The sequence below is a fragment of the Panthera tigris genome, chromosome F3, assembly GCF_018350195.1.
Source record: "Panthera tigris isolate Pti1 chromosome F3, P.tigris_Pti1_mat1.1, whole genome shotgun sequence".
NCBI lineage: Eukaryota > Metazoa > Chordata > Mammalia > Carnivora > Felidae > Panthera > Panthera tigris.
In genome coordinates this window covers 44,053,480-44,067,698 of record NC_056678.1, presented here as the reverse complement: position 1 = coordinate 44,067,698, position 14,219 = coordinate 44,053,480, and the positions used below count along the sequence as shown (strand labels likewise).

Below are 14,219 nucleotides of genomic sequence, written 5' to 3'. Positions count from 1 at the left end.
CCACCCCCTCTCCAGCTGTCCGTCCCACCCGCGTCCGTGCACAGCCCCGCGGGGGCGGAGGGGCCCGCGCGCCCATTGCAGAGCTGGGCAAACTGAGCCCGAGAGACGTCCCGGACGCTCGGAGAGGCTGGAGAGCGGGACCTTCCAGCGCTTCGCCTAGGCTTGGGGAGCTACAATCCCCACCCCCACCCCGCACCCCCAACCTGGCCTGGGCTTTGCGGTGGAGGACCCCCCCACCCCCACCCCCCGAGCACAGCGCCCCCCTACACCTAGGTGCTTCACAGATGCACTTCAAGGGTCTGACAGCGCCCCCATCGGCCCCCAGAATAGAAGATAAAATCTCCTACATACATTTTTTTTTTCCTTTGGGAGAGTATTCATGGCTTTCATTGGACCCTCGAGAGGATAAGCATTTTAGACAGAAAACCTTGGAACTATCCGATCTGCACCCTAAGCTCCGCCTGAGAGCTGGTCTTCCCCGGCCGCATCTCTGCGCGCTGGGCAGGTGCAGGAAGGAGGAAGATGAGGGTGTTCTCTCCAAACTCCACTTCTCGCCTTCTTCCTAGTGGGGGGCGGGGTGGGCAGCGATCTGGAGGAGTCCCAAGAGGAGTTGGGAAGTAATCCTCCAGGGGTAAAAAGGGTCCTGGGGGAGAATTCCTTTTTTTGCTGGAAAAAAACGGATGGGGGAGTGGGGTGAGAGGTGTCACCCTCCAGACCAGTAGTCCTTGGAGGCGCCTGCGGCTGGGCTGACACAGGCTGTCCCTCCCCCCAGGTGGCTATAGAACTGGCGAGTCCTGTGTGGTCCTGCTTCTGAGGGAGCCAGGGTTCCTGCACTGGCCCCCGGAGGCGGAGCAGTAAGGTCCAGAGTGTCACCTCTGCTGGTAGTGGCAGGAACCACGACATCATGCCCACTTGGCCCTCCAGGGGGACCAGAGCTGAAAGGGCTGAGGAGGTTGGCGGGGCGGGGAGGGAGTGCTCTCCTGACAACCTGGCATGAAGAGGGGGCAATCCACTTTTCTTGCAGGGCTGGCTTCATCTCACAGAGGCACCATCCCTCCTCTCCTCTGAACACATGGGAGCAGAGCCCCAGGGCCTTTCTGGCTCAGTGGGTTGGTAGGTAGTAAGAGTTATTTATTCAGTAGTGATAATGGAGGGTCTACACAGTATTTGTGGTTCAGTAAAAAGTTCTCCTCTAGGAAAAAAAAAAATGAATCATAACCACAAGCATTTGGTTGGGTCCTCTCTGCCATTTTCACAGAATTCCAGAACCACAGAAGCTCCGAGTTGGAAAGAACAATCTCCAAATTGAGTCCCCCATCCTCTCCCCATAGTTGCTGCTAAATGCTCGTCAGTCCTGTTCTTGGCTGATACCTCTTACTGTTGAGGACCTTACCTATCATCTCCTGTGGGTCTGCTTCCAACGTGGGTCAGCTCCAGTTAGGAAGGGTTTCATGCCGAACTGAAATGCCCCTCCCGGTGACTCCCCACCGCCACCCACAGGACAAGTCTAATTGCTCTGCGCATGTTAGCCCTTCACACACACACCACCTCGTCCCAGCACTTGGCTTCTCCAGCCCAAACACCTAAAATTCTTTCATAATTTCTATAGATGGTACTCCCCAGATCTATCACCCTACTGGGGCAGCTCCTCTAGCCACAGTAGCCGTGACCCTGGTACAGTGTACCGTGAGGCAGCCCATAGTGTCTGGGGTGCTAGAGGCATTCTATAGCTTGATCCGGGTGGTGGTTACACAGCTATAAACATATGTAAATATTCATTCTTGTACAAACATACGCATGCTTATGATTTGTGTCTTTTACTGTAAGTTACAGTTGGACAAAATAGTGGAAAGTAAAAATAAGTAAACAAAAACAAAGTGAGGCACTTTACTGTGAATACCCAACCCCCTTAGAGTCGAGCCTTCCTTCCTTCCTTTATTTCGCCCTTTCTTTCTTTTTTTTTTTTATTTTTTAAAGTTTATTATTTATTTTGAGGGAGAGAGAGAGAGAGCACACAGGGGAGAAGCAGATAGAGAGGAAGAGAGGGAATCCCAAGCAGGCTCTGTGCCAACTTGGGGCTCAGCATCATCCCACAAAATGCACAGTGAGATCATGACCTGAGCTGAAACCAAGAATCTGACACTTCACCGGCTGAGCCACCCGGGCGTCCCTCTCTTTCTTTCTTGCGGACAGAGCCCTGGAGCTGGGACTAGCAGGCAGGGAAACAGGTGAAGCAACGGGGCTCTGTAATGGGGATGCTTCGAGAGCCTGGGGCCGTATCCCATTTTGCCCGGGGAGGGCTTCCTTACTGAACTAAATGTGGAAGGATGGGTGTGTGAAGAGATTTTTCTTCTTCTCTCTTCTTTTTCTTCTCTGTCTCCTGTTTTCCAGTATCATCACGCTGTCCACCTCCTTCGGGAACGTTTTCTGGACAAATTCTATCCAACCCCTAAATTCTAGCCAGCCCCTGATTGACTTCTTGCCCCTACAGTCTTCACAGCTGTATCCGTGGATTGCTAGGTTCCTCTTCCTGTCACCCTGCCTCCCTTGCAGCCAGTGAAACGGTGAGTTCTTTTTTTTTTTTTTTTTTTATTTTTTTTTTTTTTTTAATTTTTTTCAACGTTTTTTATTTATTTTTGGGACAGAGAGAGACAGAGCATGAACGGGGGAGGGGCAGAGAGAGAGGGAGACACAGAATCGGAAACAGGCTCCAGGCTCCGAGCCATCAGCCCAGAGCCCGATGCGGGGCTCGAACTCACGGACCGCGAGATCGTGACCTGGCTGAAGTCGGACGCTTAGCCGACTGCGCCACCCAGGCGCCCCGAAACGGTGAGTTCTTAAGGGCCTGGGACATATTTACCTATATTTTTGACTCTCCCCACCTCCGCCCAGGTGCCTCACTGAATGCCTTTCAGATAGCGAGTCCTGGATAAACAGCTGGGGAACTGAGTTATTTGCACGTTGCCTTTAACAATTATTTTTGGCTTTTCATTTACATATCTTATCTCCCAGCGATAACAAGTTCCCCAAGGGCAGAGGCTGTCCTATATTTCCCGTGTTGAGTATTCAAGTATCTAACCCTAGCTGGGCACCCTGTGGTCACTCTTAAATTTTACAGAAAAACCTTGGATGGTCCCTTAGCCACTGTCTGATTTCCCTCCTTGTAAATTGGAAGGAAATTATCCCTGTTCCTCACTAGCTCTGGAAAGCAGTTTGAGACGCTAAAGAACGGAAAAACTGACTGCATTGGCAGAAAAGATCTGTAGGAGTGAAGGGTCCTCAGGCTCTTGCTGACTGAAATCTATTTCTTTGCCTCAAGGGTCGCCTCCTCTGGAAAGCTTTCCCTGACCTTCCTAGGGCCCCAAACTACATCATTGCTGATCACCTGTCTACCGCCTCTCCTCCAAGGCAAGGGCCACGGGGTTTGTTCGTCACTGAGTTGCCAGGACTGGCTCTGTGGTGAGAGATGTTTGCCCTACAGTGACTCCCACTTAGTCCTTGAAGTTGATAAACAATAAATCAATTGTATATTTTGGACCATCAACAGTGATCTACATCCGGGAAACATTCAGGGAGAAAGCAAACAAGATGATATAACAGAGAGTGAAATAAAAGCCACGTACTCTCACTACCTTCCTTTCACGTACGCGGGAGCTGCCCAAATTCCTTAGTGCACAGAATCGCGATTGTATTTTGTCTTTGTTACTGTTTCTGTTAGGAATGAAAACCTTAGGGGCCCCTGGGTGTCTCGGTTGGTTAAGCGTGCGACTCTTGATCTCGGCTCAGGTCATGATCTCGTGTTTGTGGGATCAAGCCCCGAACTGGACTCTGCTCTGGCAGTGTGCAGCCAGCCTGCTTGGGATTCTCTCTCTCTCTCTCTCTCTCTCTCTCTCTCTCTCTCCCTCTCTCTGCTCCACTCACGTGCTCTCTCTCTCTCTCTCTCTCAAAATAAATAAGTAAACATTTTTTAAAAAGAATTGAAAACCTTGAATATTAAAACATGTGCAAAGAGAAAAGTTTTGATTATCACAGCCTAGAGGAGGTCACTTAGACTTGGGCCTGATTTCATGTTGGGCAGAATCCGCTAAGTGACCGTGGGCCTGCTCTCGTTCCCCAGGACCCTCTGGTCTCTGCTTCCCAGACCCTGAGGAGGCAAGGCGGGTGCAGTAGAGTGAAGTCTCTGGTTCAAGGGCGTTAAGCACATCTGCAGTTCCTTTGGCCATTCTAGGGAATGAGGCCGCCCCTCCCCCACGTTCGGATTTTATCCTCACAGCCCAATGGCGTCATTGCTTTGCCGGTCACAGTGTGGAGAGCGGATTGGCAAGCTCTGTCTGGGGTTGGCATGGGGTGGGTGGCAGACAACTTGGTGCCAAGGACTGTACCCAGATGCCCCAGCCCCCCTACCCCACATAAATGCTGACGGCAGAGATGGGTATGTGTACAAAAAGCCTCCTTTGCCAAATACCTGGGTGAACCGAGTTCTCAGCCTGCGTGGAGAAGTGGGGGGGTGGTGACTGCAGGTTCCAAGAAGGATAGAAGAGGTGGGAGCCGGTAAGATGGCCCAGAGTCATCTTAAGAGTTAGACCGGTGGCCGCATGCATCCTGGAGAGAATATAGCATAGCAGTTAGCTGCTGCTGAATGCGTGTTAGTGCTTAAAAGGGCTCGTTAAAGCCAGTCTAGCTTTGAGGGTTGGAAGGACCTCTGAAATTATCCTTCCACTCAGAAATGGAATTCTATTCATGGCATTGCTCAGCCTAAGCTTTAGCACGTCCAGGCTTGGGGTCGAGTGTGAGATGTGTGTGAAAACTGAGCCTTGGTTTCCTCTTCTCTAAAATGGGGAGAACAGGGGCGCCCGGCTGGCTCGGCCGGTAGAGCATGGGACTCTTGACCTCAGAGCTGTACGTTCAAGCCCCATGTTGGGTGTAGAGATTACTAAAAAAAAATAATAATAATAAATAAAGCAGGAAGAATCATGTCTCCCTTACTGTGAGAAAATGTACACAGAGTGCAACACAGGAGGTGTAGATATTAAGAATCTGGTATACCAGATTCTCAATAAGTTCTCTTCCTCCTCCTTCCTCACTGCAACAGCACAAACTGCTCTATGGTTTTTTACACGAATACAGTGGCTAGCAAAATATGACCAGCAGCATCAGTATGTCCTGGGAAGCTGCTAGATGCGAAGATTCTCTAGGGGTGCCTGGCTGACCCAGTTGGCAGAGCGTGTGACTCTTGATCTCGGGGTTGTAAGTTTGAGCTCCCCGTTGGGGAGATTACTTAAGAGCAAAATCTTAAAGAAACGGAAAGGCAGATTCTCACTCCTGCTCCAGACTGGATCAGAAAGTCTGGGGGTGCGGCTCAGTCATCTGTTTTAATAACCCCCCCCCCAGGGTATTCAGATGTGGCTACAGTCTGAGAATTAGTGCTCTCGAGTCACAGAGGAAGAGTCTAATTCCCATTCTACAGCGAGCCATTCACTATTGAAGACATCCTTCACGTTCTTCGTAAGTTTCACTGTCCCCAGCAACATCATCTCAACTTCCTTCAGCCATCGGTCGTTGGCCATGTATTCCAGACCCCTCGCCAGGCTTCTCTCCCATCATGCCATGCTCTGATTGTTAGTGACCCTCATAAAAATGGGGACTCGTTCTACTACACTCAGGGCTCCCGCGTGGTCACAGAGCGACGGGTTTGCCGCCTCCTCCTCTCTAGAAACTTTGACAGCAATATATTGAGTGCCCACTCTGTGCCAAGCACGTGACATATAATAACTTCTTGTTTACTCTTTTTAAAGTAGGCTCTAGCGGGGCACCTGGGTGGCTCAGTCGGTTAAGCGTCCGACTTCAGCTCAGGTCACGATCTTGCGGTCCGTGAGTTTGAGCCCCGCGTCGGGCTCTGGGCTGATGGCTCAGAGCCTGGAGCCTAGTTCCGATTCTGTGTCTCCCTCTCTCTGCCCCTCCCCCGTTCATGCTCTGTCTCTCTCTGTCTCAAAAATAAATAAAATGTTAAAAAAAAATTAAAAAAAAAAATAAAGTAGGCTCTAGGCCCAAAGTGGGGCTCAAACTCCTGGCTCTGAGATCAGAGTCCCGTGCTCTACCCACTGAGCCAGCCAGGCACCCCTTGTTTACTTTTTTTTTTTTTATTGAGGTTAAACTTACGTACATTAAAATGCACAAGTCTTTTTTTTTTTAAGTTTATTTATTTTGAGGGAGGAGAGGGGCCGAGAGAGAGAGAGGGAGAGAGAGAGAGAATCCCAAGCAGTCTCCGTGCTGTCAGCTCAGACGTGAGATCATGTGATCAGACATGAGATCAACTGTGAGATCGTGACCAGAGCCAAAATCAAGAGTCACAGGCTTAACTGACTGAGTCACCCAGGCACCCCTAAAATTCACAAGCCTTAAGTGAACAGAGTGAATTTTTATATGTGTACATACTTTGGTGACCACTACCCAGATCGAGATATAGAATATTTCCGGCACTCACCCCAGAAACAATAGCGTGCTTGCTCAATATTGTGTCTGTGAGAGCCTAAGTTCATTATTGTTCTTTCTTTAAAAAAATTTTTTTTTAATGTTTATTTTTGAGAGAGAGTGTGAGCAGGGGAGGGGGACAGACAAAGAGAGAGGGAGACAGAAACCAAAGCAGGCTCCAGGCCCTGAGCTGGCAGCACAGAGCCTGACGCGGGGCTCAAAACCACGGGCTACGAGATCATGACCTGAGCCGAAGTCAGACGCTTAACTGACTGAGCCCCCCAGGCACCCCTATGTGCGGCTGGTTTACTGAAGTCCTATACAGTACAGGACACATGGAATAACGGGAACGTGGGAGCAGGACAGACCTGCGCTGGGTTCTGGCCCTGCCCTCGACGGGGTCGGCTCAGGGCTCGACATTATAAGCCTGATTTTCTTCAACTGTAACATATCACGTTCTTGCTGGGTTGTGGCGGAACGACATGAGAACACATTCAGGCCTCTGGTAGATCACCGAGGCCGGCGCTGTCTACACCTCCCGGTTGCCTTCCTCTACCCTGAGTCTCATTTGCTTGCAGTGTGGGTTCCTCTTCCCTGCAGGCACACTTTGGGTCCCAACTCAGTCATTCAGCGGAAGGGCAATCCCTCCAGCTGTTCTGGGGTAAGGATGACACCTCACATTCATTCATAAAGTGTGGTTACTAATTGTCATCCAAATCACTGAGAGACATACTGAACGCTGACCATCCCCCCCCCCGCCCCGCTAATTCACCTTTCGTTTCGGAGCTCAGGCGAGCTGCTTATCCCGCGGGGAGCTTCCCACCCACCCACTGCTACCCCGGGGACCTGTGTTCTCTCCGTCTCCACTTACCACCCTTCCTGTGATCACCAGCTGGGGTGTCCTTAACGCGGATCGACTGTCAGCTCCCCGAGGATGGAGGCTGGGTCACGCATGAACCCTTCCGTTCTCAGGGGCACGGCACAGCACCTGCCTGGTACACAGCAGACATTCAGAAAATGCCAGTACACGAATTTAAAGTTTACGATAAGCTTGACTTTATGAATAAACTCTGAGGCAAGCGATCACGTTCCTGGGGGATTTCATGAGGGATGTACCATTCATCTACTTAATTAGCAATTCTCAGACTTGTCTATATACTGGAATCACCTGGAAGCTGAAGAAAGTCGGACTCTCTTGCGGGCGGAGTCCCGGGTTGGTATTTTGCAAAAGCTCCCCAGGGCTTTCTAAGGTGCAGCCAAGGTCGGAAACCACTGCTCTCCGGAGAATCTACATTTTACCACCAAAGGCTTGTCTGCATATCCTGGCACACCTTTTAGGCCCCTCATTAAAGTGGCCTCATTGAATTGTGTTTGGGCTTTATGCCTCGCTTGAGGGCCCTCAGGATATGTTAACGGAGTTATGTTTGGTAGGGATGTTGTTGCCCACGGAGCCCTAGATGAAGATGCACAGGAGAGAGTTCTGCTGGGCGTCAGCACCAAGAAAAGCTGTGATTCACCCGAACATTCAGTTCTTTTTTATCGTACGGATGCTGGGAGTCATTTAAATAACACTTGTTCTAAGCTGGTAGTAGTTGCTGGAAAGCTCATGGCCAAGGGCATGGTCCACCTCTGTCACCTATCCAGAATTTTATAGTATATGTATTGCGTACTGACCTGGTTCCTTTTTATTGTCCGTCCTTTTATTCTCCTTTCCCCATTTTTTCCATGTTTTTTTTTTTTTAGTTGAGATATAATTCCCATACCATAAAATTCACTCTTAAAGCGTACGAGTCAGTGGTTTTTAGTATATTCACAAGACTGTGTGACCTACACCACTACCTAATTCCAGAATGTTTTCATTATCTCAGAGAGAAACTCTATCCCCGTTAGCAGTCACTCTCCCTTCCCCCTGTTCTCAGCCTTTGGCAACCACTGTCTACCTTCTTTCCTTATAGACTTACTTCTTCTGGACAATTCGTATAAACGAAATCATATAACGTGTGGCCTTTATGTCTAGCTTCATTCATTTAGCGTGTGTTCCAGGCTCTTCCATGGCTGTGACGTGCCTCAGTACCCAGCCCTTTTTGTGGCTGAGCAGTATCCCATTGTACGGATACACCACATTTTGCTTTTCCGTTCATCAGTTGATGGACATTTGGGTTTCCACGTTTGGGGTATCATGGATAATGCCGCTACAAACATTCAGGTAGAAGTTTCTATGTGATCCTACCTCGGTTCTCTTGGGTGTCTACCTACCAGTGCATTTGCTGGGCTTACATAGCAACACTCTGGTTAACTACTTGAGAATCTTTTCTCACATAATTTTTTTTTTTAATCTTGTTGTACTGTATACGTCTCTGTAAGCCTCTACAAATCCTCCCTTTTGGAACGAGGCAGAGTACAAATAAATAAATAAATCCCAAAGCACTCCCAAGCCATCTGTTTAATAATCTGTGCTAGAATTCTGCCAGGATTCTATACTGAGCCGTTTGGTCTATGGTTTCCAGAAATACCTCTGGCTCTTTGTGCAAATCAGAACGCTTTCTCATCTCCAACGTCGTCGACGTTTATCCTGGTCATTTTTCAGTCCTACCTGCAAGGTACTTCATGACGCAGGTGTCTAATTCCCTTGAATCTGGCCTCCGGCACTCGTGTGCTGGCACACAAGCTCTCAGTGCCTGCCTTCTCATTTATCCCGTGATGCAATTAAATTTTTATATCCAAGTACTTCATGCGTAGGGTTGAAAACACAGTTGAACAGAGGAGCCTACGGTGCACAGCCCTACCTCATCCCTCCTCCCCCCTAACTTCGCCCCCCAGAGGCGACCACTTCTACCTCTGCTGTTCTGGGAGTGATTTCCATGTCTGTAAATAATACACCTATGCTGCTGTTTCTGGATTTCTCCATTTGAGATATCCTCTATTGATTTGTAACTAGGAAGGATAGGGAGGTAGTTCCCCTCAAAATAAATAAACTCAAACCCTCTTCCCTGCCTCCTCCCAACATGGCTAGACAGCTGTTTTTAGTCTGTCGACTATCTTTGCTGCTTCAAGTAACACATTTATTTCTCATGCCGTCGGCTATTGCCAGTTTGGACTCACTATTTTGTGGGATACGGATACCGTCTCTCCTATGTTTCCCCTGTGGCTCTCCTTCCCACCTTCGGTCTTCTGAGCATTTACTTGAAATGCTCAAATGTTGCTGACAGGATATTCTAACTTTCTAGCCACAATCAGGTCTTCCTGCTCTGCCTATAGGTTGGTTTTAATGGTTTGAATCCAGTCAATGATGTGTGCATTTGTGACCATGTAAATATTGTCCGTGGCAAGGGCCAGCAATGCCTTGTAATTGCATTTTCCTTTATTTGTTTTAGTTTATCCTAGAGTCTCATATTGACTTCCTTCTTCTTCTCATTGCCCTTCTCTTCTTCTCTTCACTCAACAATATCATTTTCTTGAGTTTGTTTTACAACTCTGAGATCATGAGTCGTTTGCTCTTCTAAAGAGACAGCCAAGCGCCCCTGGGTGAATTGCTTCTCTGTCACACAGCTGTCTGTCTCTTCCCTGGGACTCCTTCCCTTCACTGATGCCCTGGCCTGGTCCCACTGGCTTCCCCTCCCTTCCACCTTCCCTCTCTTGCCTCCTCTTCTCTCTTTCTCCCTTCCTCCTTCCCTCCTTCTCTTTTTTTCTTGTTTACACTATCATTTTCCCATACCCCATCTTCAAGTCAGTTCTTGTTTTTTTTTTTTTGTATTTTTTTAAATTTTTTTTTTAACGTTTATTTATTTTGGAGACAGAGAGAGACAGAGCATGAACGGGGGAGGGTCAGAGAGAGAGGGAGACACAGAATCCGAAACAGGCTCCAGGCTCTGAGCTGTCAGCCCAGAGCCCGACGCGGGGCTCAAACTCACGGACCGCGAGATCATGACCTGAGCCGAAGTCCGCCGCTTAACCGACTGAGCCACCCAGGTGCCCCTTCAAGTCAGTTAAGAAGGGGTGATTTTCTGAGTCCCTCATTTCTACAAGTGGCATGGCTCTGCCCTCACACTTGAATGGTAATCTGGATTGATATAGACTTCTGCATTAAGAATTGCTTTTTTTCAGGCACCTGAGTGGCTCAGTCGGTTGAGTGCCAGACTCTGGGTTTTGACTCAGGTCATGATCTCACTGTTCATGGGATCAAGCCCTTAGATGGGACTCTGTGCTGACAGTGAAGAACCTGCGTGGGTGTCTCTCACTTCCTCTCTCTGCCTCCCCTCAAAATAAATAAACTCAAAAAAAGAAAAAAAAGAATTGTTTTTTCACACGATGTTGAGGGCATTGTTGTAGCCTTAGTTAATGGGAATCCTGAAGCTAGTCTGATTCTTTTTTGTCAACATTTATTTTTAAGGGCTGCTTGGGTGGCTCAGTCAGTTAAACATCTGACTTTGGCTTAGGTCGTGGCTCGTGAGTTCGAGTCCCGTGTCTGCCCCTGTTCTGACAGCTCAGAGCCTGGAGCCTGCCTCGGATTCTGTATCTCCCTCTCTCTGTCCTCCCCTACTCACACACTGTCTCTCTCTCTCTCTCTCTCAAAAATAAATAAATATTTTAAAAAATAGATTTATTTTTAAGTACTTTCTATACCCAATGTGAGGCTCGAACTTACAACCCCGAGATCAAGAGTCACATGCTCTACCTATGAGCCAGCCAGGCACCCTTAATTCTTGTATTTTTAGAGACAAACTTTTTCCCCCTCTAGGGAAACTTTTAGGATCTTGTGTTTGTCGTTGCTATTTTAAAATTTCACCATAACAGATATGTGGATCTCTTATTCATTTGTGATTCTTGGTGTCCCCTTTACATTTGAAAATTCTTTGGTTTTGGGGAATTACTTTGTTTTCTTTTCTTTTTTTTTTCTAAGTAGGCTCCTTGCCCAATGTGGGGCTTGAACTCATGACCCTGAGATCAAGAGTTAGATACTCTAGGGGTGCCTGGGTGGCTCAGTTGGTTAAGTGTCTGATTTGGCTCAAATCATGATCTCACAGTTCGTGGGTTTGAGCCCTACGTTGGGCTCTGTGCTGATAGCTCGGAGCCTGGAGCCTGCTTCAGATTCCGTGTCTCTCGCTGTTTCTACCCCTCCCCCACTAATGCTCTGTCTCTCTCTGTCCCAAAAAATAAATAAACATTAAATAAAAAGTTGGATACTCTACCGACTGAGCCAACCAAGCGCCCTGTCTTGTTTTCTTATTTGAGCATTTTTTTCCTTTCCATCTTCTTTGTACTTTTTTTCTGGATAGACTTTTATCCAGATATAAGAGTAATTCTCTAATTTTCTACCTTCCAACACCTTTTACTGAAATATTTATTTCCATGATCCTATTTTTATTTTTTTAATGTTTATTTCTTTATTTTGAGGGGGAGGGGAGAACGTGAGCAGGGAAGGGGCAGAGAGAGAGGGAGAGAGAGAATCCCAAGCAGGCTCCTCACTGTCAGAGCAAAGCCCAATGAGGGGCTCAAACTCACGAACCTCAAGATCATGACCTGAGCTGAAGTCAGAAGTCAGATGCTTAACCGACTGAGCCACCCAGACACCCCTCCATAATCCTATCTTTAATTTCTAGTAGCTCACGTTTATTTTCTGGTTGCTTCTTTCATAGCATCTTGTCCTTGTTTGGGGACGCAACAGGTCCTCAAATCCACTTGAAAATACCTGTCAGTTATTGAAAGCTTTCTTGTGTTTCTGTTTCCCAAGTTACTTCTCTTTCTTATGGAGCATCCTCCCTGCCCCTAATTATTTACTTTTGTTTCCTTTTCATATCTGAGCCTTTTGTCAAATGTCTGATGATCTTTGTCTTTCTGTATTTAAGAGTGAGGCTCGGCTGGCCAGTTGGCAGGTTTCCTTTCCTTTGGGAAGGGAGCCTGTGTCACACGGGGGGACTCCAAGTAGCAGAAGTGAAAGGCCCTCCTTTGCGGTCACTGAACCTTCCAGTTGGGGATGGAACCCTGCTGCCCTATGTGTTGCTTAGGAATCGGGTCTTCCTAGACTGTTGGCCAATCCTTCTCTTTTCAGCCATGGCTGGGTCTCCTGCCTCCGCTGGGCCGTCCAACCCCGCGGCCTCTCTGAGGCCTGAACTCCCCTGTCGTCCTGCTGGGACGATGTGGGGCCTTCTCAGCCGCCTCCCACTCTGGGCTCCCTTCCTCGCCTTCATCAGCAACCACTCTTCTCCCGGTCCGCTCCCACACACCCGCTGAGAATGTTCACCTGTGCTGGCCTTCCTCCTGTTCTCTTCCTCATTAGGAGAATGTGCTTTTCGTCACTGCTTTATTGTCATTTTGGTTGGGGGGGGGGGTCACAGGAAGGACAACACACATGTGTGGCCAGTAGTCTGTCTTTACACAGAAATCTTCAATTCCCTCTTTTTCCCTTTTTGCTTATTTATTTTTTAAAAGTAAACTCCTACCCCCAATGTGGGGCTTGAACTCATGACCCTGAGATCAAGAGTCACATGCTCCCCCACCTGAGCCAGCCAGGCGCCCTTTCTATTCTCTCTTAATGTGTCTGTTTTATGGTTTTCAGGCCGAGGGTCACTCTCTCTTTTAAAAAAAAATTTTTTTTTAATGTTTATTTATTCTTGAGAGAGAGAGAGACAGAGAACGAGTGGTGGAGGTGCAGAGAGAGAGAGAGAGAGAGAGAGAGAGAGGAAGACACAGAATCTGAAGCAGATTCCAGTTTCCAAGCTGTCAGCACAGAGCCCGACGCAGGGCTCCAACTCACGAACCTCGAGATCGTGACCTGAGCCAAAGTCAGATACTTAACCGATTGAGCCACCAGGTGCCCCTAGAGAGGTGTTCTTATGCAAAATGACATATGTGCAAAGTTATTTGTCGCAGCACCGTTTACTTAGGCAAAACATGGTGGAAAGCCCAAATGACTGAGTAGAGACATAAATTAGAGACAGCCATATAATGGAATATCATGTAGTCACAAACATGAGAACACTTTATGTATTGATAGGAAATGGTATCTAAGATATATTTAGTAAAAACTGGGGGATGCAGAATAAGTGGCTAACACTCTTGTGACATTTGTGTAAAGGGGAAAAAATAAGATGTGTTTGTGTTGTCTATGAATAAAGTCCCTTGAGGTTTACAGCAACAATCACATCTCCAAGGAGGGGAACTAGCTGCTGTGAGATGGGGTGAAAGGGACACTTTCTTTTTAAAATTATTATTATTATTATTAATGCGTATTTATTTTTGAGAGACAGAGACAGAGACAGAGCATGAGTGAAGGAGGGGCAGAGAGGGAGGCAAACACAGAATCTGACACAGGGCTCGAACCCATGAACCGTGAGATCATGACCTGAGCTGAAGTCGGACTCACTCAGCCGACTGAGACGCCCAGGCTCCCCAAGGGACACTTTCACTATAAATGCTCTTGGACCTTTTAAATTATGGAGCACACAGATGTGTTGTCTATTAAATATAAATAAATTAAATTTAAAACTCCCCTTTGTACCATCTCAATTTAGTTTTTTAAAAAGCACACATACTAAATTATTATAAAATAATTGTTTGTTAATCTATATTCTCTGAATTCAGATTATGTTCTAATGTAACATAACCCTTTAATATGAAATATGTATTTTGCTATATAATATGCCTGTATATTACATATTGTATTTATCATACTTATCCTCTTTTTAAAGTTCTCTTTATAAAAAAAGAATCTGAAGGGAAAACATCAAAATGTTAACAGTGGTTATTTC

At 47.4% G+C, this 14,219-nt stretch overlaps 1 long non-coding RNA gene across 1 annotated transcript; it reads left to right on the top strand.

Moving 5' to 3' along the window:
• The first annotated feature begins 1,077 nt into the window (after nt 1-1,077).
• LOC107180052 lies at nt 1,078-2,680 on the top strand. Its single transcript, XR_001510794.1, has 3 exons — nt 1,078-1,113; nt 2,392-2,564; nt 2,646-2,680. It is a non-coding gene; the product is annotated as an uncharacterized LOC107180052 (long non-coding RNA).
• The last annotated feature ends 11,539 nt before the right edge of the window (nt 2,681-14,219 follow it).